Here is a 25,090-nt window from a genome sequence, read left to right as displayed (position 1 = left end):
TATAAATTCTATGTAAATATTGTACAATACATGCATCCATACATTACCACTAGTGTTAGTATTACCTATCTATCTATCTATCTATCTATCTATCTATCTATCTATCTATCTATCTATCTATCTATCTATCTATCTATCTATATTTACCTATATATAGAAATATACATACTGTGGCCACACCCACTCTGGAGGGGCCCGGGAAATTGTTGTACTGGGGCCCAGGATTTCTCTTGGCAGCCCTGGGTATATTGGGTCTTGGAAGGTCACACATGATACATTAGAGGACTGTAAAGCGAATTCTGAGAACCTTTCCAGTGCAGTGATTCATTTTGCTGATTCTTCTTTCTGTTGGAAGTGACTGTTAGTGAGATATTTATTTGTCATATACTTTAGTTTTATAATGTGCAGTTTCTTATTATAATTGTATTTTACTTTGTTGTATTGCAAAGTAGCAGCGCAAAAAGCAGTGCTTTTTTGCCTTACTTCCATATCTGAATCAGGCCCAGGGTCAAAATGTAATCCGAAGGTGTCATCATCATTATCATTGTGTGTTGTTGCTAGAGATGTGTGTGTACCCCCCATGTGTCATTTTTTAATTTCCAGTCAATTTTGATCACCTCATACAGTAGCTCACAATATTGTTCACCAATATTGGCCAAAGCCTGGCTGGCTAAACTAAGCAGCAGAGCAGCGGCACAAACACACGGCAGCTATTTCTTTTTAAGAATGTCTTGCAAATGAGTAATGTATTAGAACAATAACCAATAAAAATGTTAGTCTATGCCAAATAAGACCATCACCAATGCCCCTCAAAAATACAAAGCACAATGAAAAGAAGTGTGGAGCAAGATGGAATTGTCCTTGAACCCTCCCACCCAACTTCGTTTTTTTTTCAGAGTTAGCAAACCAAAAGAGTTAGTAATATGGCAAAATCATGCTGCACTGCAGGTGGGGCAGATGTAACTTGTGCAGACAGCGTTAGATTTGGATACCCATTTTTGGGTCGCTGCCCTGAGTGCATTTATTGTTATTTTGGGTTTGCATTGTTTTGCTTGGTTCTAGAACAAGGCAATACTGTACAAAGGGTTTGGACTGGAGAGAGATGGGAACTCACACAGGTAGGTGGCCAACCCTATATTAATTCATATACAGAAGTCTTCTAATTAAATCTACTCTAGATCAATTCAGCATGATGAACTGAGTCAGACTTGTGTGCCCTAGTCAGACTTGTGTGCCTGAGTCAGACTTGTATACCTGAGTCAGACTTGTATGCCTGAGTCAGATTTGTATACTTCAGTCAGACTTGTGTGCCTGAGTCAGATTTGTGTGCCTGAGTCAGATTTGTATGCCTGAGTCAGATTTGTGTGCCTGAGTCAGATTTGTGTGCCTGAGTCAGACTTGTGTGCCTGAGTCAGACTTGTGTGCCTGAGTCAGACTTGTATGCCTGAGTCAGACTTGTGTGCCTGAGTCAGACTTGTATACCTGAGTCAGACTTGTATGCCTGAGTCAGATTTGTATACTTCAGTCAGATTTGTATACTTCAGTCAGATTTGTATGCCTGAGTCAGATTTGTGTGCCTGAGTCAGACTTGTGTGCCTGAGTCAGACTTGTGTGCCTGAGTCAGACTTGTGTGCCTGAGTCAGACTTGTGTGCCTGAGTCAGACTTGTGTGCCTGAGTCAGACTTGTATGCTAACCCGATAGTTAGCATACAAGTCCGATTGTGGGGACACTGCGCATGTGCAGAATGGGTCCTGCATCCTCACATGCAGTGTCCCCTAAGCCCTAGCCTGAGTGACAGGCTGAAGGCATTTGGGGGCGGGGAAAGTGCATCATCCGGATCCGTTACTCAAATTGGCGCGTCACCTCTGTTATGTGGGAGTGCTGAAGTCAGTGTCTGCATCTACTGATGCAGATTTACTGACCTTGGCTGCAGTCAGAGACAGAAATCATAGTAACCTCAAGGTAATCTGATGGTGCACCTTGAGACGCAAGAGCGGATCACGGAAGCAGTCAGGAGGCACCTAGTTACATCAGATGCCTCCTGCTGCATTAACATATGAGCTGTACAGTATTGCACAATCGCTTCCATGTGGCTGTGCAATATCGTACAACTCTGAATAAGGCCCTGAGTGACTCCGGGCCAGTCAGGTGAAAGCTGTTTGACCAATATCGTCATAGAGTTGCACAGGAAAATGAGCGCCCACTGTAATAAGTGATAATGTATCCAGCCAGACATCACAATGGCATCTGGCGGTTCATTGTGCTCAACTGAATTCCTACGTATGACTAAAGGCCTAATTCAGATCTGATTAGAGCAGCAAATATGTTAGCTAATGAGCAAAACCATGTGCACTGCAGGGGGGGGGGGGCAGATATACCATGTGCAGAGAGAGTTAAGGGGGGTACTTACGTAGCGATATTATAAGCAATCTGACTAGATTGCTTAGAATTTAAGCATTATCACTCCGTGTGGACCCCCTACAGCGATAGCGATGCGCAGCCCCGCGAATCGCTATCGCTGATGCTAGATTGGCCTGCATGCATGCTAGATTGGCCTGCCCGCTGGATAAAATGAGCGCCCCCCCGTCTCCCCCGGCACGCTCAGCACAGAACGCGATGTGCTGAGCGGTGGGAGAGATGTGTGCTGAGCGGTTCGCTCAGCACACATCTCTCCCACATCGGCCCGTCTATATGGGCCTTTAGATTTGGGTGGGTTATATTGTTTCTGTGCAGGATAAATACTGGCTGCTTTATTTTTACACTGCAATTTAGATTTCAGTTTGAACACACCCCTCCCAAATCTAACTCTCTCTGCATATGTTACATCTGCCCCCCTGCAGTTCACATGGGTTTGCCCAACTGCTAACAAATTTAATGCTGCGATCAGATCTGAATTAGGCCCTATGGAGGTCATTCCGACCCGATCGCTTGCTGCAGTTTATCGCAGCGCTCGGGTCGGAACTGCGCATGCGCCGGCGCCACAGTGCATCAGCGCATCCCCGACGGCCAAAGGCCGTCGTTCCCTAGTGATCGCCTCTGCCTGAATGACAGGCAGAGGCGGTCACTGGGCGGGAGGGGGTGGCACGGCGGCATTTGGCCGGCGTTATGGGGGTACGGTACGGCCAACGCAGGCGTGGCTGGACTGTGCGGGGGGCGGGCCGCAGTGGCTGTGTGACGTCACACACAGCCGCTGTGACCAGGGGCAGCGACAATCAACTCCCGGCCAGCCGCAGGAGCTGCGCTAGCCGGGAGTTACTCCACAAGTACAAATGCATCGCCGCTGTGTGATGCTTTTGTACTTGTGCGGGGGTGGCGGACTAGCCCTGTGCTGGGCGTCCCCCCTCATGTCAGGGAAGATGATCGTAGCTGTGCTAAATTTAGCACAGCTACGATCAACTCGGAATGACCCCCAATATTCAGTAAGCAGCCACGAAGCCACATACTGTAAGTAATACACAGTGGGCCTGATTTAGGATGTATAAATGATCACATTTATAACATGTTCTGGGCGGGATGTACTAATGTACATCGCTGCCCATCGCCGCCCTGCGCCACGATGCTGATCGCATATGTACTAACATATGCGATCAGCATTGCGGAGGACAGCTCTTCCGATAAGAGCTGTCCTCCGCGATGCGCAGCGGCAGCCTGACTTTCGGGACTCGGCCCCAGGAGTCAGTGTGCGCATGCGCGGGGTGACGGGGGTGGCCGCAGGGCATGCTGGGAGGGATCCGATCGGATCCCTCACACAGCGCCGTGGAGAAAAGCCCATAGGCTTCTATGGACTATCGCCAGCTAAAGCTGGCGAACTCCGCCGCGGCGCTGACCTGCCGGACGGGGCTTAGTACATCAGGAAAATGCGGTAAACAGGGGGTTTACCGCATTTTCTGCTTAGTACATCCCGCCCTATGTAACATCTTTGCCTACTTACAGTACCTATAGGATCTTCTGCCGGTATGCACAATTTTCTTCTTGCCAAGACAGCTCGCGAATCCCAGCTGTCCTGCCGATGTCTTTACTTCTTAGGCTTATAACCTGGGTGAACAAATGTGCTATCTTGCATTGCCCTTCTAAACATAAAAGTGATCGTCTACTTGGTTGAAAAGTGCATTTGTGGATATGTACTGTAGGAACATTTTGGTAGGGACCCACCATTACTTTCACAGCCTCCCCTTGGCCCCTTGCTCCTCCAGAAAAAAAGTGAAAACTTAGGGGTAGCTGAAGGTTTGGAGCAGCAGCCAATGCAGCTCTGCCCGCGCCCTGCCCTTGTCCAATTACCATTCATGTCATCTCCCTCCTGAGTATAAAGTCTCCATTTTTTTCAAATGAGATCCCTAAACATTTGCATATATTTATGTGAATATTACTAGTTCCCGTACTTAGATAATAAAACTTTAACTCATGTGTCGTGGTGATTAGGATACAATGATATATCGTCGAGAAATGTACCTTACCCACCTATACGAGTTAATGAGAATTTTTTCCCTGGTGCTTAACACTGTCCCTCCCTATCAGCAGTAAAACACCTTACAGCTCCCTAATTAGCTAGTTTTATATTCTCCTTATTTCACTCTCTCATTCATTCTAATTTAAATCTTTTTACTATCATTCACTGTCCTCAACAACACCTTCCCTGGTAATTTCAGAGGTGGTAAAGAGAAAGATGAGAATAACTCATATAATGTTGCTGAATATCTCATCTTTCACTCTTACAAAAGTGCCTTGTACTGTTCTACGGATGGAGTGCCAAAACACGGGGGGCTACATAAGAATCGACCTCTCCCTGAGCTGGGACTGTCATGCGGCTTAAGTGTTCATTCTGCACTGGAGCATGCGGATTGGTGTCATACTGTATTTTATATTACACAATGTAACTTTCACTGTCATCAATGGAAAACAAGCTAACTAATGGGAGGATGATCGCGGGCTCCATGTGAGTGACAAAGTGACATGCAATGCCAAGTCCTAATGAGCACAATCATTAGCAATGAACACTTACACCCTGGACACAGTTTAATTATGTTCTTTGGGAAATATAAAAACTATGGCTAATTAATTACTCTGGAAGTATATACTGGAAAACAGTGTCAGAAGTCCCCCCTCCTGTGTGTCATATGCTCTGGGTGATTTGGCTTATGGGATGACAGTCTAGACCTCTTTAAATACAAAGAAATAAAAGGGAATGAGTTACAGACAAAACCATGTTATGTCTTGGAAATGAAACAGAACAGAGGTTCCCTGAGTACAATGGCTGATATCCACGGGTGCAATTATATAATAATGAAGTCAAAATTAAAATTGCTTAAAGGCATTCTAAACTCAAAAAATGTACAGTACTGTATGGGAATGCATGTGCCAGACCAGTGGATCCCAAACTTTTTTGAATCACAGTGCCCTAGATTATCAGAATTATTTTCACAGCACCTTTCTGGGGCAAACGCAGGATATGTAGGGGGGGTTTCCAGACATGATACCAAATCACACGTCCTTACTGTACTTCAATGTTTCAGAGTTTAATCCTTCAATGTTTCAGAGTTTAATACAAAGCAATGTTACGTATCCTTCCTGATGGCAGATTAAACTCAGAAACTTCTCAGCTCCTATGCTTTCTGGCTGATGTTTTGGTCACTTTTGAAAGCTGGCGGTGCTTTCACTCTAGTGGTAGCATGAGACGAAGTCTACAACCCACACAAGTGACTCAGGTAGTGCAGCTCATCCAGGATGGCACATCAATGCGAGCTGTGGCAAGAAGGTTTGCTGTGTCTGTCAGCGTAGTGTCCAGAGCATGGAGGCGCTACCAGGAGACAGGCCAGTACATCAGGAGACGTGGAGGAGGCCGTAGGAGGGCAACAACCCAGCAGCAGGACCGCTACCTCCGCCTTTGTGCAAGGAGGAACAGGAGGAGCACTGCCAGAGCCCTGCAAAATGACCTCCAGCCATCCACAAATGTGCATGTGTCTACTCAAACGATCAGAAACAGACTCCATGAGGGTGGTATGAGGGCCCGATGTCCACAGGTGGGAGTTGTGCTTACAGCCCAACACCGTGCAGGACGTTTGGCATTTGCCAGAGAACACCAAGATTGGCAAATTCGCCACTGGCGCCCTGTGCTCTTCACAGATGAAAGCAGGTTCTCACTGAGCACATGTGACAGATGTGACAGAGTCTGGAGATGCCAATGAGAACGTTCTGCTGCCTGCAACATCCTCCAGCAAGACCGGTTTGGCAGTGGTTCTGTAATGCTGTGGGGTGGCATTTCTTTGGGGAGCCGCAAAGCCCTCCATGTGCTCGCCAGAGGTAGCCTGACTGCCATTAGGTACCGAGATGAGATCCTCAGACCCCTTGTGAGACTATATGCTGGTGCGGTTGGCCCTGGGTTCCTCCTAATGCAAGACAATGCTAGACCTCATGTGGCTGGAGTGTGTCAGCAGTTCCTGCAAGACGAAGGCATTGATGCTATGGACTGGCCCGCCCGTTCCCCAGACCTGAATCCAATTGAGCACATCTGGGACATCATGTCTCGCTCCATCCACCAACCTCATGAGACCATCCGCCACCTCATCAGGAGCATGCCCAGGCGTTGTAGGGAGGTCATACAGGCACGTAGAGGCCACACACACTACTGAGCCTCATTTTGACTTGTTTTAAGGACATTACATCAAAGTTGGATCAGGCTGTAGTGTGTTTTTCCACTTTAATTCTTTAATTTTGAGTGTGACTCCAAATCCAGACCTCCATGGGTTAATAAATTTGATTTCCATTGATATTTTTTGTGTGATTTTGTTGTCAGCACATTCAACTATGTAAAGAACAAAGTATTTAATAAGAATATTTCATTCATTCAGATCTAGGATGTGTTATTTTAGTGTTCCCTTTATTTTTTTGAGCAGTGTATATATATATATATATATATATATATATATACACATACATATGCTAAATACACATATATGCATATACTATGTAGTGTACACACACATATATATATATATATATATATATATATATATATATATACATACACTAGGTGATTCATTGTGCCCTACGGGTGCTCTTCACACCGTCGTAAGAGGCTACACCCCCTTAACCCTTGCACGTCCTTGTGGCATGCAATATTTTTATAATATGGAGTATTACCTCCAATCATAATTGTGTGAGTGGCTAAATATTGCAATATTGTCGAAGCCCCTTGCAACGTCGGCGGTGCCACGGGTGGGGGAGGAAGGGGGTGCCGTGGATGGGGCCCGGAGGTACTGCGAGTTGGGGAGGGGCGGGTAATGCTTCTCCTCCTGGAAGCAGCTATGCTGCTGTACTCCCTTTGGCAGTGGCTCTCCCGGAGACTCGCACAGCAGCCAAGCAGCCAGTCACTATTGTTAGCGCCGGTGTCCCAACGTGCCGCATTACAGGATAGAAGATGCACTCAATAAACGACAGCTCCCAGCAACCCTTAGCACCAGAATGCTTTGGCGCTAAGGCCTGCTGGGGACTGTAGTTTATTTAGTGCGTCTGCTTCCCTGTAATGTGGCGCGTTGGGATACCGGCGCTAACAATAGTGACTGCTTGGCAGAACTGACTGACTCGCTGAATCCTATGTAAAAGCTGAGAGTGCTGTGCAGTGTCAGTGACACTGACCACCCACTGCACTGCACAGCACTGTCACCTTTTACATTGATTCAGCATCCAGACATTACCCTCCGCGATATTACCCACTCTATCCGTTACATTAGCCATCTCGAAGCTTCCAGGACGGCAGCCCAGGTGCTGTGTTGCGGAGTCAGGGCCTCTGGGGATCTGTAGCAGGGAGGCACTTCTGTGACATCACACGCAGAGGAGGCTGTGGGGCTCAGAGAGTATGCGGCGTAGGGAGGGCTATGAAGCCTTCCGCTGCACCGCTTTCATACACATCTATGCCGGTGGCCGCAGCCGCTTTTGTTCCACCTGTGCCGCAGCTAGGGAGTGGGGATTGTTGATGCTGGAGGGGGCAGACGGACTGGCAGCAGGACATAGGATGCTGCAGTAAAAGGATTTTTCTTCCCTATCTACAGCACAGAGACTTGCTGCAGATGCAGTGGAAAACCCTCCAACTGTACCTTTTTGGCAGGTACAGTACCTTTTTTATGGTCTGTACCGATTTTTGGCTCTCCAAGCTTCCATTGAAAGTATAGGCCATGCCCCTTTTTGAATTTGAACCGATTTGTATGTGTAAATTGTTGGAGGGTATGTTGCTGTAAGTGCAGTGGGCCTATTTTGGGGTGTGGACCTGTAACTGCAGCTCCATCAGCCCAATTGTTAATCCTGCTCTGGGAACACACAGCAGCCAAAGGGCAGAGCCTCCCATTGGATGTAACCTGTGTGGGATGGCTTTTCTCACTCAATCAGCTGTGGACTGGGTGTGATGGACCTGCTGCTAACCCAATGAGAGCTCCTAGCCACGCCCAGAGTTATACACACAGGCACAGAGTCACAGATCTCACACACACACACACACACACACACTCACACACACACACACACACACACTTTATTCAGCAGCTGCACCTGGAACCAGAGGCCTCCACTGACATGCTCATGCTGCATGATGATGCACTATAGTCCACACAGTACTGCTGACTGCCCGTGGCTCTGGGGAAGGAGAAGCCGCAGCTCCCTTTCCATTGTCTCCTGTCAGTACTGGAGGCCTTCAATGACCCGCTCCTGCTCTGTGGCAGTACAGCCCATCAAGCGCAGCTGACTAACCACCACTTTGGGGGAGGAGGAGCAGTGCCCTTTCAGCCGCGTCTACCGTCCCAAGCAGCCATTTCAGAGCTCTCGCGGGCAGAGCTTTCTGCGGAGCTGGCGGCAGCTCCGCTCGTGGCAGCTCCGCTCGTGGCTCTGAGCAGAAGTAATGCTAGTGATGGAGACTGCTGTCTCCATCTCAAGTAGTGATACTTGGTCTGTCGGGGGGGGGGGGGGGGGGGTTCTGGGTACTCAGAACCCCCCCTGCGTGCACTACTGCCCTTATGTCAAAAGTTTCTTATTGAGAAAATTCTAAAGAAATATTAAATTAAGTAAACTGTGTTTATATGTCACCCTTAGGTCCAATTGTGTGGTGAAGAACAGGATTTGCTTTTGTTTGTCCACATAATTTATGTTCTGCAGCAACCAGCATTGATTATGTCTATTACATTGCCCATAAATTTGAATTGGTCCTGGACCACCAATCCAATGCACCCCTGCAAGTGCCCTGAGGCACCCCAGGGTGCCACGGCAGACAGTTTGAGAACCACTGTGCTAGACAGTTTATCATATCTCTCTGTACATTCCTTGACAGAAGTAAAAGCATTTGTACTCCAAAATGTAAAAAAAAGCCTATGTCTCAGTGGGTTGGGGCTGAAGTGCTGGCGTTTGGGATGCCAGCAGTCAGAATACCGACCACGGCATCCCAACAGGAGTCGGGTAAGCATGCTACCACTCACCCCCTAACCCCCCCTTACTGCAGCCTAAACCTAACCCTGCCCCACCACAGCCTAACCCTAACCCTCCCCAGTGGTGCCTAAACCTAACCCCCCCTTCCCACAGCCTAAACATAACCCCCCTCTCCCTCACCCTAAACCTAACCTCCCCCCACCTCGTGTCTTACCTCTCTGGTGGCCCGGCAGTCACTTGGTCGAGATCCCGGCTGTCGGGATGCAACCACCGGGATTGCAATCTCATTCGGGAGGCTGGCACTGGCATTCCATGCAGTGTCAGGATTCCGGTGTCGGTATTTCGACAGCTGGGATCCCGACTGGATCTCGTCTCAGCCTGGATAGGAAAAAGAGAAAACATGTATTAGCTGCCATAAAGCCTTTTATTCAAAATTAAATGTATGTTTAATCTGATGTGGAGTTACAGTACAATAACTGGTGTTACAAATGTCATGGTTTGTGACAAGCTACAGTATGCACAGGGCTGGGTTAAGCCTTGGGAGGTCACTGGGCACTTAAGATAGGGGGCCTGCCCCTACTCCTCTTGCCCTGCACATTTTGTCAGCACCACCCTCACTTGTCATCCTGCCCGCCCCCACTAGAGGACTGTACAGTGCAAGTGCAACAATGTGCTCTGGATGTGGGGGGTGTATATGAGATTGTGTACAGTATATTAAATTTAAACCAGTGGTGTAGATTAGATTGAAACTAATGGTTCACTAATGCCTTGGGACTGTTTATAGCTTCACATAACTGAGAGACAAGTATTTTAAGTATTTCTTGCAGTGGAACAAAGACAACTTAAACAACCTTAAAATACACATAGAAAAATAAAGTCTATCATCTATTTACAAGCACTAACACAATGGTACAGGACTCAGGAGGACTCTCTGTATCTTTTTTCTCCAGTCTCAAATGCTTTCATCAGATAACAGGTTACACAGGACCTAGACACATCAATCTGGCCTGCTGTGTATGGGGAAGGGGGAGAGAAGCTGGGATTCCTGCGTTACTTACAGCCCACTCTCCACTCTGTCCTCTGGTCGGGAAGCTCTGTTAGCAGTTCATGAAACCTGATACTCCTGTGTCTATGCCTGCACTGTATTCAACTCATAGGCCTGGATAGAAAACTAACTATACTAAACTCAAATAGAGAAAGAAACAAATAAATAAATTCACCAAATACATAATTCACTATCTAACCTAAACATTGGTTCCCTGATCTGTTGTGGTATACAGGGTCGACATCCATAATGTTGACATGAGAATGTTGCCATGCAGTTTTAAGGTGTAAGTGGTCATAAGTGGAGCACAGGGGTGGTTTAAGAGAGGAGGGGGCCTGTTTACAGGCTCCGTGTTGATTATGAGTTGAAGCCTAGGGTCTGTATGGTTGCTGCAGTGGAGCTGGATTGTTTTTTGAGGTGCAAGGGGAAGAGCAACTAATATCGCTATCAGACCGCAGATACTGGGTTTGTACATGGGTACATCCCAGGTGCGACCCGGCAAGAGACCCCTTTGAGTCCGTGACCTGACCTGGCATATTGCCGGGTAGATAAGATAGATAAGAATAATTTATTGTCACTGTAACATAAACATGTATGGTATGTGACATCACCGGTGACGCTTGCGGAGGTGGCACTTGGAATTGAGATGAGACACTTCCTAAAGTGTGAATGAGTGCCGGGTCACATCAACCCGGCTTACCCTCTCATACCACACCTCAACCGAGGTTGAAGCTGTGTTCCACCCTGGTCGCTACTTGAGTTGAAATACTTGATTATTTCAACTGGACCCTTTCAGACTGCACAGCAACCCGGTTCACGTGCAATAATAACCCAAGTTTTTGCTGGCAGTCTGAAAAGGGTATTAGAGGGCTGCTGAAAAAACCTTATCAAATTGACTTAAATAGGATAGGTAAAGTAGATAGTCAAGTAGTTGGAGAGGAGCAAATTAGGAAAGTGTGAAAATAGAAATATTCTGGATGCAAAGTCAAGGACTGATGTTTTGATAGGTAAAAAAAATGATAATATCATACAAGCAATGTATCTATTTTTTATTACTCGTTGTGATGCAATTGAAAATCTACTTTCATTCTTGTATTCAGAATGCCTATTATTTGCCTTCCCTTCTCCGTTGCTCAAGCCCCTCCCTTTTCTTTATTTAACCTCCGGCATATGTACCAAAAAATATTAATGGTACAATAATATATGGTTCCTTGACTGAGTATATGCTATTATCCCTTTTAAATAAGTAGTCAGTAGAGAGTAGTCAGTATACAGACAGTAGTACAGTATATTTGGTTTGTGAAGACAGAAAATAGAACTTTTGATTCCAGCACTAAGGGAGTCTGTCTTGTGCATTTTCACATTCATAACTGATTAATGACAGGAGAAAGTTAATCTTTTCATCTGTAGTAAATGTCCACAATCCATCAACGAATATATCAAGTTATGCAATGCAGGTGCTGGCATATTCAAGGTATTACATGCAATCAATCAGAAGGACCCCTTTCAGGAAAAGAAAAATGAGTCAGTTTTGACAACTCAAATTTCCGAAAAATAAGAAAAGACTGCTAATAATTTCACTAGAGATGCATTTTCCAAAACACTATGTAAATCATCTCATTATAGTCATATTGCGAGGACACGCCTGGGCAAGAAAACACATCTCTTGAAATCAAAAGGAGATATTCCTTTTTAATAAAAGAAACAGTCATGAACATTGTTTTAGAGACTTGTAACTTTTTTTCTTTTCTTTTTTTAATTTCCTGCAGCACTTGCCGGCTCTCATTGTACATCAGAGATTCCCTGATCTTACAACAATGTTGAACAGATTTCTATTCACATTGGATAATGAATGAAGCTTTCCTTGAGGCAAAAATGGTAAAGCCCAATTAAAATAGTTTTTACAAGCGGATTTTGTGCTGTATAATAATAATAATAATAATAATAATAATAATAATAATAAATATCTATATGTTCCCTTGCATAGAGTAAAGATATTATGTTAAAAACACAGTATATGCAAGAAATTGGTTTATAATTTCTAAGCATACATTGTAATCCCCCAAGCATTTCTGGATTGTGATTGGCTGCCCTATCTTGAAATTATCGAATGATCCTTTTCTTATCTGTCGTGAGAACAACTGTCCAATCCAATTAGACTGTTGTGTTCCTGTTTATAGTTACGATTAGTTGTGAACATGACAGCGCTATATAAAATAATATTGCAGTGGCAAATGAGTATATACTCACCACAACTCCGGCACTCTGGTTGCCTCCGCGGGCTAACTGGTTCCGGTATGAATGGTCGACCATGTTATGGTCGACAGTCATTAGGTCAACCACTATTGGTCGACATTGGCATGGTCGACATGGACAAATGGTCGAAACATGAAAATGGTCAACACATGAAAGGTCGACACATGAAAAGGTCGACATGAGTTTTTTTTACTTTTTTGTGTTGTTTTCTGCGTAAAGTGACGGGGAACCCCAATTAGTGCACCGCGTCCCCTCGCATGGCTCACTTAGCTCACAGTGCTTCGGGCAAGGTGCCTCGCTCTGCTACTGCTGCACTCGGCACAGATTACCGTTCCCAATCGTAGTCCACGTGGATCGTAAAGTATGGAAAAGTTCCACAAAAGAAAAAAATTGTGAAAAACACATCTGCCTTTTCATGTGTCAACCATTTTCATGTGTTGACCATGTGTCCATGTCGACCATGTCAATGTTGACCAATAGTGGTCAACCTAATGACCGTCGACCATGATATGGTCGACCATCCAAACGGATACCGGCTAACTTGCTTCGGTGCCCTCCATTCAGGTATGGCAACCGCAATATAGCCAACAAAGAAAGAGGTGGCACTCAGAGACTCGTGAAGAAGTTCAAACATGTAATAAATTCACTGCATTACATATCAATGTTTCGGGGATATGCTCCCGTTATGATGAGTGGATGAATATTAACATTTTTGTTTGCCATAATAGAATATATATATAGAGATTAGAGATGAGCGGGTTTGGTTCTCAGAGAACTGAACCCCCCCGAAAATCACGCTCCGAGCCTGGATTCGAGTCCGGCTTGGGACTTCCGGCCAGACTCGGAAACCAGAATGAGGCAAAACGTCATCATCCCACTGTCGGATTCTCGCGGGTTTTGGATTCCATATAAACAGCCGCGCATTGCTGCCATTTTAACTTCAGACTTAGAGAGTGAGGGAGACAGACCTTTGTCTCTGTCTGTGAGTGGTGGCATCAGGTGGGGTCAACGTGTGCTCTCTAAGGGTGCTGTTAGGGGTACTGGTAGGGGAGCTGTCCTGTCACTGTGATGTTAGGGGTGCTGTCCTGGCTATCCTGTCTGTCACTGGTGTTTCATGTGCTGTTAGGGGTGCTGCAGCTGTACATGGGTGTTGCAGCTGTACATGGGTGCTGCAGCTGTACATGGGTGTTGCTGTCACTGTGTTGTACAGGGTGCAGGGGCACTGTTCTCCTGTATGCTGTGAAAATACAATGGTGCTGGCTGTACAAAATCTGTGTTGCAGTGAAAATAAAAGTACACTGTCCCTGTCTTGTATGCTGTAAAAATCTGGGTTGCAGTGAAAATAAATGTACACTGGCCCTGTCTTGTATGCTGTAAAAATTCAGGGGTGCAGTAAAATAAACGTACAATGGCCCTGTCTTTTATGCTGTAAAAATTCTGGGGAGCAGTGAAAATAAATGTACACTGGCCCTATCTTGTATGCTGTAAAAATTCAGGGGTGCAGTAAAATAAATGTACAATGGCCCTGTCTTGTATGCTGTAAAAATTCTGGGGAGCAGTGAAAATAAATGTACACTGGCCCTATCTTGTATGCTGTAAAAATTCAGGGGTGCAGTAAAATAAATGTACACTGGCCCTGTCTTGTATGCTGTAAAAATTCTTGGGTGCACTAAAAAAATGTAAAATGGCCCTGTCTTTTATGCTGTAAAAATGCAGTGGTGCAGTAAAATAAATGTACACTGGCCCTGTCTTGTATGCTGTAAAAATTCAGGGGTGCTGTAAAATAAATGTACACTTGCCCTGACTTGTATGCTGTAAAAATTATGGAGTGCAGTGAAAATCAATGTACACTGGCCCTGTATGCTGTAAAAATTCAGGGGTGCTGCTGTTTAAATAAAAGTACACTGGTCCTGTATGCTGTAAAAATACAGGGGTGCTGTTGTTAAAATAAAAGTACACTGGCCCTTTCTTGTATGCTGTAAAAATTCTGGGGTGCACTAAAATAAATGTACATTGGCCCTGTCTTGTACTTTGTAAAAATTCTGGGGTGCAGTAAAATAAATGTACACTGGCCCTGTCTCGTATGCTGTAAAAATTCAGGGGTTCAGTAAAATAAATCTACACTGGCCCTGTTTGTATGCTGTTTAAATTTAGGTGTGCAGTAAACTAAATGTACACTGCCACTGTCTTTTATGCTGTAAAAATTATGGGGTGCAGTGAAAATCAATGTACACTGGCCCTGTATGCTGTAAAAAGTCAGCAATGCTTCTATTACAATAATAGTACACTGGCCCTGTATGCTATAAAAATACAGGGGTGCTACTGTTAAAATAAAAGTACACTTGTCCTGTATGCTGTAAAAATTCTGGGGTGCAGTGAAAATCAAAGTACCATGGCCCTGTATGCTGTAAAAATACAAGGTGCTGCTGTTAAAATAAAAGTACACTGGTCCTGTATGCTGTAAGAATACAGGGATGCTGTTGTTAAAATAAAAGTACATTGGTACTGTATGCTGTAAAAATAGAGGGGTGCTGTTGTTATAATAAACGTACACTGGCCCTGTATGCTGTAAAAATGCAGGGGTGCTGTTAAACTAAAAATACACTGGTCCTATATGCTGTAAAAAATAGGGCTGCTGTTGTTTAAATAAAATTACACTGGTCCTGTTTGCTGTAAAATACAGGGGTGCAGTGAAAATAAATGTACACTGGCCCTGTTTTGCATGCTGTAAAATTACAGGGGTGTTGTGAAATCACAGAGGTGCTGGCACTGTCTGCGGTTATGATGTCTAGGCCTAACCTTCACAACACAGTATGGGAAGAGAAGGTTCCTACCACCATTTGCATGCCCTCTGCAAGTGCTGGGAGGAACAACCTCAGTCCAGTTGCTAATATTGAGATTGAGGATGTCACTGTAGAAGTACACCAGGATGAGGAGGACATGGGTGTAGCTGGCGCTGTGGAGGAAGTTGTGGATGAGTATTTTGATGGTGATGTGGTTTGTTTGAATAAGGCACTAGTGGAGACAGTTGTTGGTTACAGGATGAAAAAGCCTATTGTCATGCCTGGGCAAAATACCAAAAAAGCCACCTCTTCGGTGTGGAATTATTTCTCCACAAATCCGGAAAACAGGTGTCAAACCATCTGTTGCCTTTGTCAATCCATAATAAGTAGGGGTAAGGATGTTAACCACTTGGGATCATCCTTCTTTATACGTCACCTGCAGCGCATTCATCATAAGTCATTGTCAAGTTCAGAAACTTTGGGTAATAGCGTAAGCAGTCCACTGACACATAAATTATGTGGTTTTGTTTGATTATAATTTCTCTGTGAAGATGAGGAAGCAAACACTGAAGGGGAATCTGAGGATGAGGATGACATCTTGCCACTGTAGAGCCAGTCCTGTTGCTGAAATGATTGGTTTGTTAAAGTGTGCATGTCCTGTTTATACAACATAAAAGTGGGTTGGAGGGCCCAAGGACAATTCCATCTTTGACGTCTTTTCTTTGCCACATCATTCCAGGGGTGCTGTCCTATATGGGGTGCTGCAAATCGGCTCTATAAGTCATGGGGTGCTGCCCCACTGCCGTTTAAGTCCAGGGCTGCTGTTGCCTGTCTGCTGTGCTGTGAAATTCTCCAGGGGTGCTGCCTATGTTGTATAAATCCAGGGGTGCTGCTGTATAATTCCAAGGGTGCTGCTGTACTTAATCTTAAATTTAAAAGAAAGCCCAGAGCAGATATGAAACAAGCTTCAACATCACAAACAGATTAGCAAGTCTTTTTAAATTGGGGAGAGATCACATTTGTGGCCAAAGTCAGTGTGACTCAGAAGAGACTGAATCATAATCCAGCGCAACTGCCGGAGAGGTAAAAGTGATATTTTCTGCCAGAGCATTAGATAGAGGTTCTTCTCAATTATTTCATGTTTTGGACTCACTAAAATAAATGGCTTAAATTAGTCAACCTTAATTTTGATTTATTATTGATGTTCCATATTTTGGGATTATTTATTTAGAAGATGCACATTTGTTGTACAGGGATCTTCTTTTCCTAAGGGGTGCATAGGGTTATCGCAAGACCTTGCGGTGTTAGAAGAACAGAGTTTTAGAGATCTTGCATTGCATCAGCTTTCCATTGCACTGCAGCACTAGATGGGCCAGTAGCTCCTGTGAGGCAGTTACTGAATATACTGTGAGTGTCAGGAATCGACTCACCAAGCTGACATCTGTCCGCCGCTGCGGACTCCGTCCTGGGTCCCTGCGTTCATCTGTCATCCGCGTCTCTGCCATCAGACGCCATCCTGGGCCTGGGAGCGCTCCTCTGATAGCGGGCGTGTAGCACGCCGCGTTCCCGCTAGGCCGCGGCATGGGCGCCGCCATGACAGCCTCCAGCAGTCAGCATACGGCGGCCAATCCGGTGCTTGGCCGCACCCACTTTTCCTCACTCCACCAATGACTGTTTAACAAGGGGTATATATGAAGCTGCAGGATCAGTCTGCAGGCATCCTGAACTTTGTGTCACTCCTGCGACTCATGTGTAAGGATCTGGTTCCTGTTTCCTCCGTGTACCTGGATACCTACCTGCTGTTCCGTGTTCCTGGCTATCTACTTAAGACTCTGTACTCCTGGTTACTTCTCACAGCTCCGTGGAACTACAAGCCCCAGCAATACCTGCTTCCATCTACAGGCTTCACACTCACCACCATCTCTGTGTGCTTCAGCCTAGCAGTAGAGACTGACTCCAGGTGTGTTCCATCTCCCCACCTGTGATGCAGCTTGCATGCTGCCAGTGCCTCATCACCTGCACTGTGGATATAGTCAGACTCCTGCCTCTGCTACCAGGTTTGCCATACAACACCATCTCTGCTGGTTCCATGTTTTAATCTGCTCTGGTTCCCATACCAGAATATTCTCTGCCAAGTTATCACTCATCTGTTATCATCACTACCGGTTATCATTTCATCAGTCACCATTCATTCTGTTACCATAGACTTTCAGCTGCCACGCTGTACAATTGACATTTGCATTTCCTACTGTTATTTTCTGCTGCCGTTTTGTGAACCATCTGTTTAATAAATATCATTGCGCTCATGCGCAGAAACATAATCCAGCCTCCTCGTTTTCTCCCATCCACCTCCACTGACCCACTAGCGCCCCCTCCGGGGACACAGACAAAACCAAGTCTGACAGTAAGTTCAGGATCGATGGACTCGGATGGTGGACGGAGTGTGGGGTCAGAGGCCTTGCAAAATCTGGTCTCCCGTTTGGATGGTCAAGAGGCTGCGCAGCAGCAGATGTTCCAGTTCCTGCAAGGGATGTCCTCCCGGATAGATACACTACAGCAATCCCTGCCTAGTGTACACACTCCTACAGTTCCTGTTACTCCAGCACCTGCCAGTACTGTGAGTCCTTCTATGCCGGCTGCATCAGCTCCAGTGTCACGTCTGCACCTGCCCGTGCCAAGCAAGTATGATGGCAGCCCAAAGTTATGTCGCGGGTTTCTCAACCAATGTGAAATCCAGTTTGAATTGTTGTCACATAATTTCCCCATGTCAAGATCCAAGGTTGCCTACATCATCTCTCTACTTTCTGGATCTGCTTTGAGTTGGGTGTCTCCTCTGTGGGAACGTGCCGACCCTCTGATTAACAACTATGCAGAATTCGTGTCAACCTTCAGACGGATCTTTGACGAGCCTGGTCGTGCAACATCAGCTTCTGCCGACCTAATCCAACTTCGTCAAGGTACCCGTAGTATGGGACAATATGTCATCCAGTTCCAGACGTTGGCCGCAGAGATTCAGTGGAACAATCAAGCTCTGGTAGCAGCTTTCTGGCATGGACTCTCTGATCGGATCAAGGACGAACTGGCAACCCGCGATCTTCCTGTACAATTGTCTGATTTAATTTCCCTGTGCATCAAGTTGGACTCTCGCATCCGCGAACGCAACAATGAACGTGCTCGGAGTGAGCCACGCAGATCAAGGATGATACCTTCCGTACAGTTCCAGTCTCCACCTTCTGATGAGCCTATGCAAATAAATAGGTCCCGCCTAACTCCTGAGGAGCGGTCAAGAAGACTTCGTGAGAGACTTTGTCTTTATTGTGCGGCTGCAGGTCACCAGATTAATTCCTGCACAGTGCGTTCGGGAAACGCCAGATCCTGACTTGTAAAGGAGGAGTCAAGTTGGGATCTTCTAGACAAGCTCCTTCTAATCAAGACCTTATCCTTCCTGTGACTTTAGAGACTTCAGTTGGGCTTCAGTCTGCATCAGCATTAGTGGACTGTGGAGCCGCAGGAAATTTCATCACCCAAGCTGCGGTAAATAAATTTTGCTTGCCTGTATGTGAACTTTCTTACCCAGTCTACATTACCGCCGTGGATGGTAGCCGAATCTCCAAGGGGAATATTTCTCACCAAACTGCACCAGTGGTTTTGGGAGTTGGGTTCCTACACTCAGAATTAATAAAGTTCTTAGTCATTCCTCAAGCCACCCAGGAGATCGTTTTGGGCATGCCCTGGCTCCAGCTACACAATCCACAGTTTGACTGGTCAACGTTACAACTTACTTCATGGGGTTCACATTGCCATCAGTCCTGTTTAGCCCAAGTTTGTCCAATCAAGTCTACTGAAGTAAAAACCCAGTCAAGTCTTCCTGCGGCTTATCAAGATTTCTCTGATGTCTTCAGTGAAAAGGCCGCGGATGTCCTGCCGCCCCATAGAGTATGGGATTGTCCCATCGATCTCCTTCCTGGCAAGAAGCCACCTAGGGGGCGTACCTACCCGTTATCTGTTCCCGAAACTGAAGCGATGAGCGACTACATCCGGGAGAATTTACAGAAGGGATTCATCCGTCCTTCATCATCACCCGCTGGTGCAGGCTTCTTCTTTGTTAAAAAGAAGGATGGAGGACTGCGTCCATGCATTGACTACCGGGGTCTCAATGACATTACCATTAAAAATAGTTATCCATTACCACTCATTACCGAATTATTTGACAGAGTTAAAGGAGCCCGCATCTTCACCAAGCTAGATCTCCGCGGTGCCTACAACCTCATCAGAATCCGGAGTGGTGACGAATGGAAGACAGCTTTTAACACTCGAGATGGTCATTACGAGTACATGGTAATGCCATTCGGGTTGAGTAATGCCCCAGCAGTGTTCCAACACTTTGTGAACGAAATCTTCCGTGACGTTCTGTATAAATACCTCGTTGTTTATCTGGATGATATCCTCATCTTCTCCCAAGATCTTCCCTCTCATCGTCTACAAGTCCGTGAAGTCCTCCGACGTCTTCGTGAGAACCGGCTCTACGGTAAACTATCCAAGTGTACCTTTGAAGTTTCCTCTATACCCTTCCTGGGATATATAATTTCCGGATCGGATCTCCAGATGGACCCGACAAAGTTGGAAGCCATTGCCAATTGGTCCATTCCAAATTCTCTCAAGTCTATTCAGCGGTTCCTGGGATTTGCCAACTACTATAGGAAATTTATTCGGGGATTCTCCACTCTCATCGCTCCTATTACCAACTTAACTCGGAAAGGGGCAGACCATTCCAACTGGTCAGAAGAGGCTTTAGCGGCCTTCCAGAAAATCAAGCTGGCCTTTATGTCTGCTCCAGTTCTGTCCCAGCCAGATGTAAACAGACCGTTCGAGTTGGAGGTGGATGCCTCTACAGTTGGAGTTGGAGCTGTTCTCTCCCAGAAGGGAACTGATGGGAAAATCCACCCCTGTGGATTTTATTCTCGTAAATTCCTCCCTGCAGAAGCTAACTATTCCGTTGGAGATCAAGAACTACTGGCGATTAAGCTGGCCCTCGAGGAATGGAGGTATCTCCTGGAAGGGGCCAAACATCCGTTCAACATCTACACGGATCATAAAAATCTGCTATATTTAAAGGCAGCCCAGTGCCTTAATCCTCGCCAGTCCAGGTGGGCTATGTTTTTCTCACGTTTTAACTTTAAGCTTCATTTCCGCCCAGGTTCGCAGAATGTTAAAGCTGACGCCTTATCCCGATCTATGGAATCCGAAGAGGAAACGCCTGACTCAGTTCCACATTCCATCCTGAGTCCAGTGGTATTTGCTGCATCTCAAGTCTCCCCAGCTCCTCCTCCTGGTAAGACTTTTGTTTCCCCAGAACTCCGTCCCAAGTTGCTGTCTTGGGCCCATCAATCCAAGTTCACTGGTCATCCCGGTGTCCTGAAAACCTTCAAGTTCCTCTCTGAGACATACTGGTGGCCAAAGATGAAAGCTGACATCAAGGATTTCGTAGCATCCTGTCCTAAGTGTGTGCAGCACAAGACTCCTCGTCAGTCTCCAGCAGGTCAGTTACAACCATTGTTTATTCCTAGTCGCCCTTGGTCACACCTGTCCATGGACTTTATCTCCGACCTTCCTCCTTCTCAAGGATACAATACCATCTGGGTTGTAGTGGACAGATTTACCAAGATGGCCCATTTTGTTCCTCTCCAGGGTCTCCCTTCTGCCCCAAAACTCGCCCAAATCTTCCTACGGGAGATTTTCCGCTTACATGGTCTACCCTCAGAAATAATATCCGACCGAGGTGTACAGTTTGTAGCGAGGTTTTGGAGGGCTCTCTGTTCTGCCATGCAGGTTAAACTGAAGTTCTCGTCATCTTACCACCCTCAGACGAATGGGCAGACAGAGAGGGTAAATCAAGAACTAGAGACATTTTTAAGATTGTATGTTTCATCTTCTCAGGATGACTGGTTTGATCTGCTCCCATGGGCCGAGTTTGCCCACAACTTCCGCTACCACACTGCTACTGAGACAACTCCATTCTTTGCAGTATATGGGCAACATCCTCGTGTTCCAGACTTCCAAGAACTCCCTCACATGGATGTTCCTGCCGCCACTACTGCCCTGAGTCAGTTTTCTTCAATCTGGAGGAAGATTCACATTTCTCTCAAAAAGGCCTCCAGCCGGTATAAATACTTTGCTGATCGCAAAAGACGCGCAGTTCCTAGCCTGAAACCTGGGGACAAGGTTTGGCTGTCTACCCGGAACCTCCGTCTTAGGGTCCCGTCTATGAAATTTGCACCACGTTTCATTGGCCCCTTCCCTGTCGAAAGAGTCATCAACCCTGTGGCCTACAAGCTGAAGTTACCACCTTCTCTGCGAATACCTAATGCTTTTCATGTTTCTCTCCTCAGACCTTTAGTCCTGAATCATTTCCAAAGAGCTCTTCCAGTTGGCCCCAAAGTTCGAACTCAGCGGGGCGTGGAGTTCGAGATTGGCAAGATTCTGGATTCCCGTTGCCGGTATGGACGTCTTCAATACCTTGTCGATTGGTCCGGTTATGGCCCAGAGGAGAGAAGTTGGGTAAATTTGTTGGATGTCCATGCTCCAAGGTTGGTCCGTGTCTTCCATAACACTCATCCTTCCAAGCCACGTGGGTGTTCGGTGCCCACCCTTAAAGGGGGGGGTACTGTCAGGAATCGACTCACCAAGCTGACATCTGTCCGCCGCTGCGGACTCCGTCCTGGGTCCCTGCGTTCATCTGTCATCCGCGTCTCTGCCATCAGACGCCATCCTGGGCCTGGGAGCGCTCCTGTGATAGCGGGCGTGTAGCACGCCGCGTTCCCGCTAGGCCGCGGCATGGGCGCCGCCATGACAGCCTCCAGCAGTCAGCATACGGCGGCCAATCCGGTGCTTGGCCGCACCCACTTTTCCTCACTCCACCAATGACTGTTTAACAAGGGGTATATATGAAGCTGCAGGATCAGTCTGCAGGCATCCTGAACTTTGTGTCACTCCTGCGACTCATGTGTAAGGATCTGGTTCCTGTTTCCTCCGTGTACCTGGATACCTACCTGCTGTTCCGTGTTCCTGGCTATCTACTTAAGACTCTGTACTCCTGGTTACTTCTCACAGCTCCGTGGAACTACAAGCCCCAGCAATACCTGCTTCCATCTACAGGCTTCACACTCACCACCATCTCTGTGTGCTTCAGCCTAGCAGTAGAGACTGACTCCAGGTGTGTTCCATCTCCCCACCTGTGATGCAGCTTGCATGCTGCCAGTGCCTCATCACCTGCACTGTGGATATAGTCAGACTCCTGCCTCTGCTACCAGGTTTGCCATACAACACCATCTCTGCTGGTTCCATGTTTTAATCTGCTCTGGTTCCCATACCAGAATATTCTCTGCCAAGTTATCACTCATCTGTTATCATCACTACCGGTTATCATTTCATCAGTCACCATTCATTCTGTTACCATAGACTTTCAGCTGCCACGCTGTACAATTGACATTTGCATTTCCTACTGTTATTTTCTGCTGCCGTTTTGTGAACCATCTGTTTAATAAATATCATTGCGCTCATGCGCAGAAACATAATCCAGCCTCCTCGTTTTCTCCCATCCACCTCCACTGACCCACTAGCGCCCCCTCCGGGGACACAGACAAAACCAAGTCTGACAGTGAGGCAGTTACTGAATAAGGCCCAGTATGGAATCTAATGGTGGCTTACAGTCAGGAATATGTCTGGCTTGCCAGGCTGAGGCATGCTGTGGGCACAGAGGTTAGCATTGCTTCATCCCACAGTCCTACTTATAGTATGCAATGAGTTTCGACTGTAGAGTGGCAAGCTCCACTAGTGCACGGGCTCAATAACAAAACAATTTACTGCACAGTCCTACTAATAGTATGAAATGAGTTTGGACTGTAGAGTGGTAAGCTCCTCTAGGGCAGGTGCTCAATAACAAAAAATTCACTGCACAGTCATGCTTAGTACTTTACCGAACCCAACTAAACTCAACTTGCCCCATCTGGGGCTGCTGTGGGGGCTCAGGAGGAGCTGCTAAAACATCCAAGGGGCTGCTTTATTTAAAAATTCAATATGAATAAAATAAACAAGACACACAGGTATGCTTACATGCGTGTAACTGGGAGCTGTGAAAAATAAGGCATCTGCCACAAAATATGTAAATAAAAATGCAATAAAAAATGGAAAAAAAGAAACCCACGATATTTTCACAAAATAAGTCTCCAGACTCCATGGAGGGGAAAATATCCAATCTTGATCCTGTGGTATACACCAGTTTATTTGCATCCCAGCATTAAATCCGAGATTATCTTAATCCCTGAACATGGAGAAAGGGGTACAAATTTGGAGTCTTTGGCCTCTAGTTTTTCAGTTTGTCCAGTAATGTAATTAATAATTATATATTTGCTTGGTTGAGTCCTTTCTGTTCCACATCAATATAGGAGTGGAGCTGGAAGCCTGTGTGTTGTTCCTGATTGCTTGTGCCTCTCTAATGTTTAATCACCTTCTTGACACTGTCCTCCTCCTCTTGCCGCTTCTCATAATGTGAAAATTCATCAAAGAAGGATGTGGTATTTTTGTAGCTAGCTATGATTCGGGGAACTTGGCATGCTTTTTCCAGGGGGACCACCCGTCGATGAAATTATGGGTTTATTAAAATGTGCATGTCCTGTTTAAACAACATATGGGTGGGTGGGAGGTCCCGGGTTTGTGGGATGGCCCAAGACATTTCCATCTTGCACCTCTTTCTTTTCTTTGCATTATGTGCCCTTTGGGGCCTTTTAAAAAAAACAAAAAACTGCCATCCTGTCTGCCACTGCAGTGGCACTCCTAGATGGGCCAGGTGCTTGTGCCGCACACTTGTGTCGCTTAGCTTAGTCATCCAGCGACCTTGGTGCAACCTTTTGGCCTATTGTGAGGTGGGAGGTGATCAGAATAGCTGAAAATGAGTGGAAATTAATGTTATTGAGTTTAATAATACCGTAGAGTCAAAATTACCCCCAAATTCTGTGATTTTAGCTGTTTTTATGTTTTTTTCCCCAAAAATCATCCAGATCCAAAACCAAAACTCGAAAGGGTGGTTATGGTAAAACCAATCCAGATCCAAAACACGAGCGGGGATCCAGATCCAAAACCAAAACACAAAACCCGAAAAGTGTCTGCCCCACATCTCTAATATATATATATATCTCCTTTCTTATGGGCGGCACTCAGAGACTTTTACCAAACAGATTAAGTGAAAAAAAGACTCCACCGGGCCGTTTCAATGGTAACGTTTCAGGGTATAATCCCCTTCCTCAGACTGAGGAAGGGGATTATACCCCGAAACGTTACCATTAAAACGGCCCAGTGGGGTCTTTTTTTCACTTAATCTGTTTGGTAAAAGTCTCTGAGTGCCGCCCATAAGAAAGGAGATATTTACAGATGCTGATCTACGGGTAGGGCACCGGAGCAAGACATACGTAAGACCGGAGTGTCAGGGACCCTGTATGCACTGCTATATATATATATATATATATATATATATATATATACACTGCTCAAAAAAAATAAAGGGAACACTTAAACAACACAATGTAACTCCAAGTCAATCACACT

The 25,090-nt window shown here is 46.0% G+C and overlaps 1 long non-coding RNA gene across 4 annotated transcripts in view; it reads left to right on the top strand.

The window, feature by feature from the left end:
* LOC134957085 (uncharacterized) overlaps window positions 1–25,090 on the top strand; it is a 342,583-nt gene that overhangs the window by 143,101 nt on the left and 174,392 nt on the right. For 2 of the 4 annotated variants that reach the window (XR_010186450.1, XR_010186447.1), the window contains exon 3: window positions 12,221–12,329. The exons of the other annotated variants lie outside the window; for them this stretch is intronic. This is a non-coding gene — a long non-coding RNA (uncharacterized LOC134957085). The remainder of the gene's footprint in view (window positions 1–12,220; window positions 12,330–25,090) is intronic. 4 annotated transcript variants of the gene reach the window in all.

This window comes from Pseudophryne corroboree, chromosome 9 (genome assembly GCF_028390025.1).
Source record: "Pseudophryne corroboree isolate aPseCor3 chromosome 9, aPseCor3.hap2, whole genome shotgun sequence".
NCBI classification, from domain to species: Eukaryota; Metazoa; Chordata; class Amphibia; order Anura; family Myobatrachidae; genus Pseudophryne; species Pseudophryne corroboree.
Note: the sequence above shows the minus strand (reverse complement) of the source record. Positions and strands in the feature narration are given on the sequence as shown.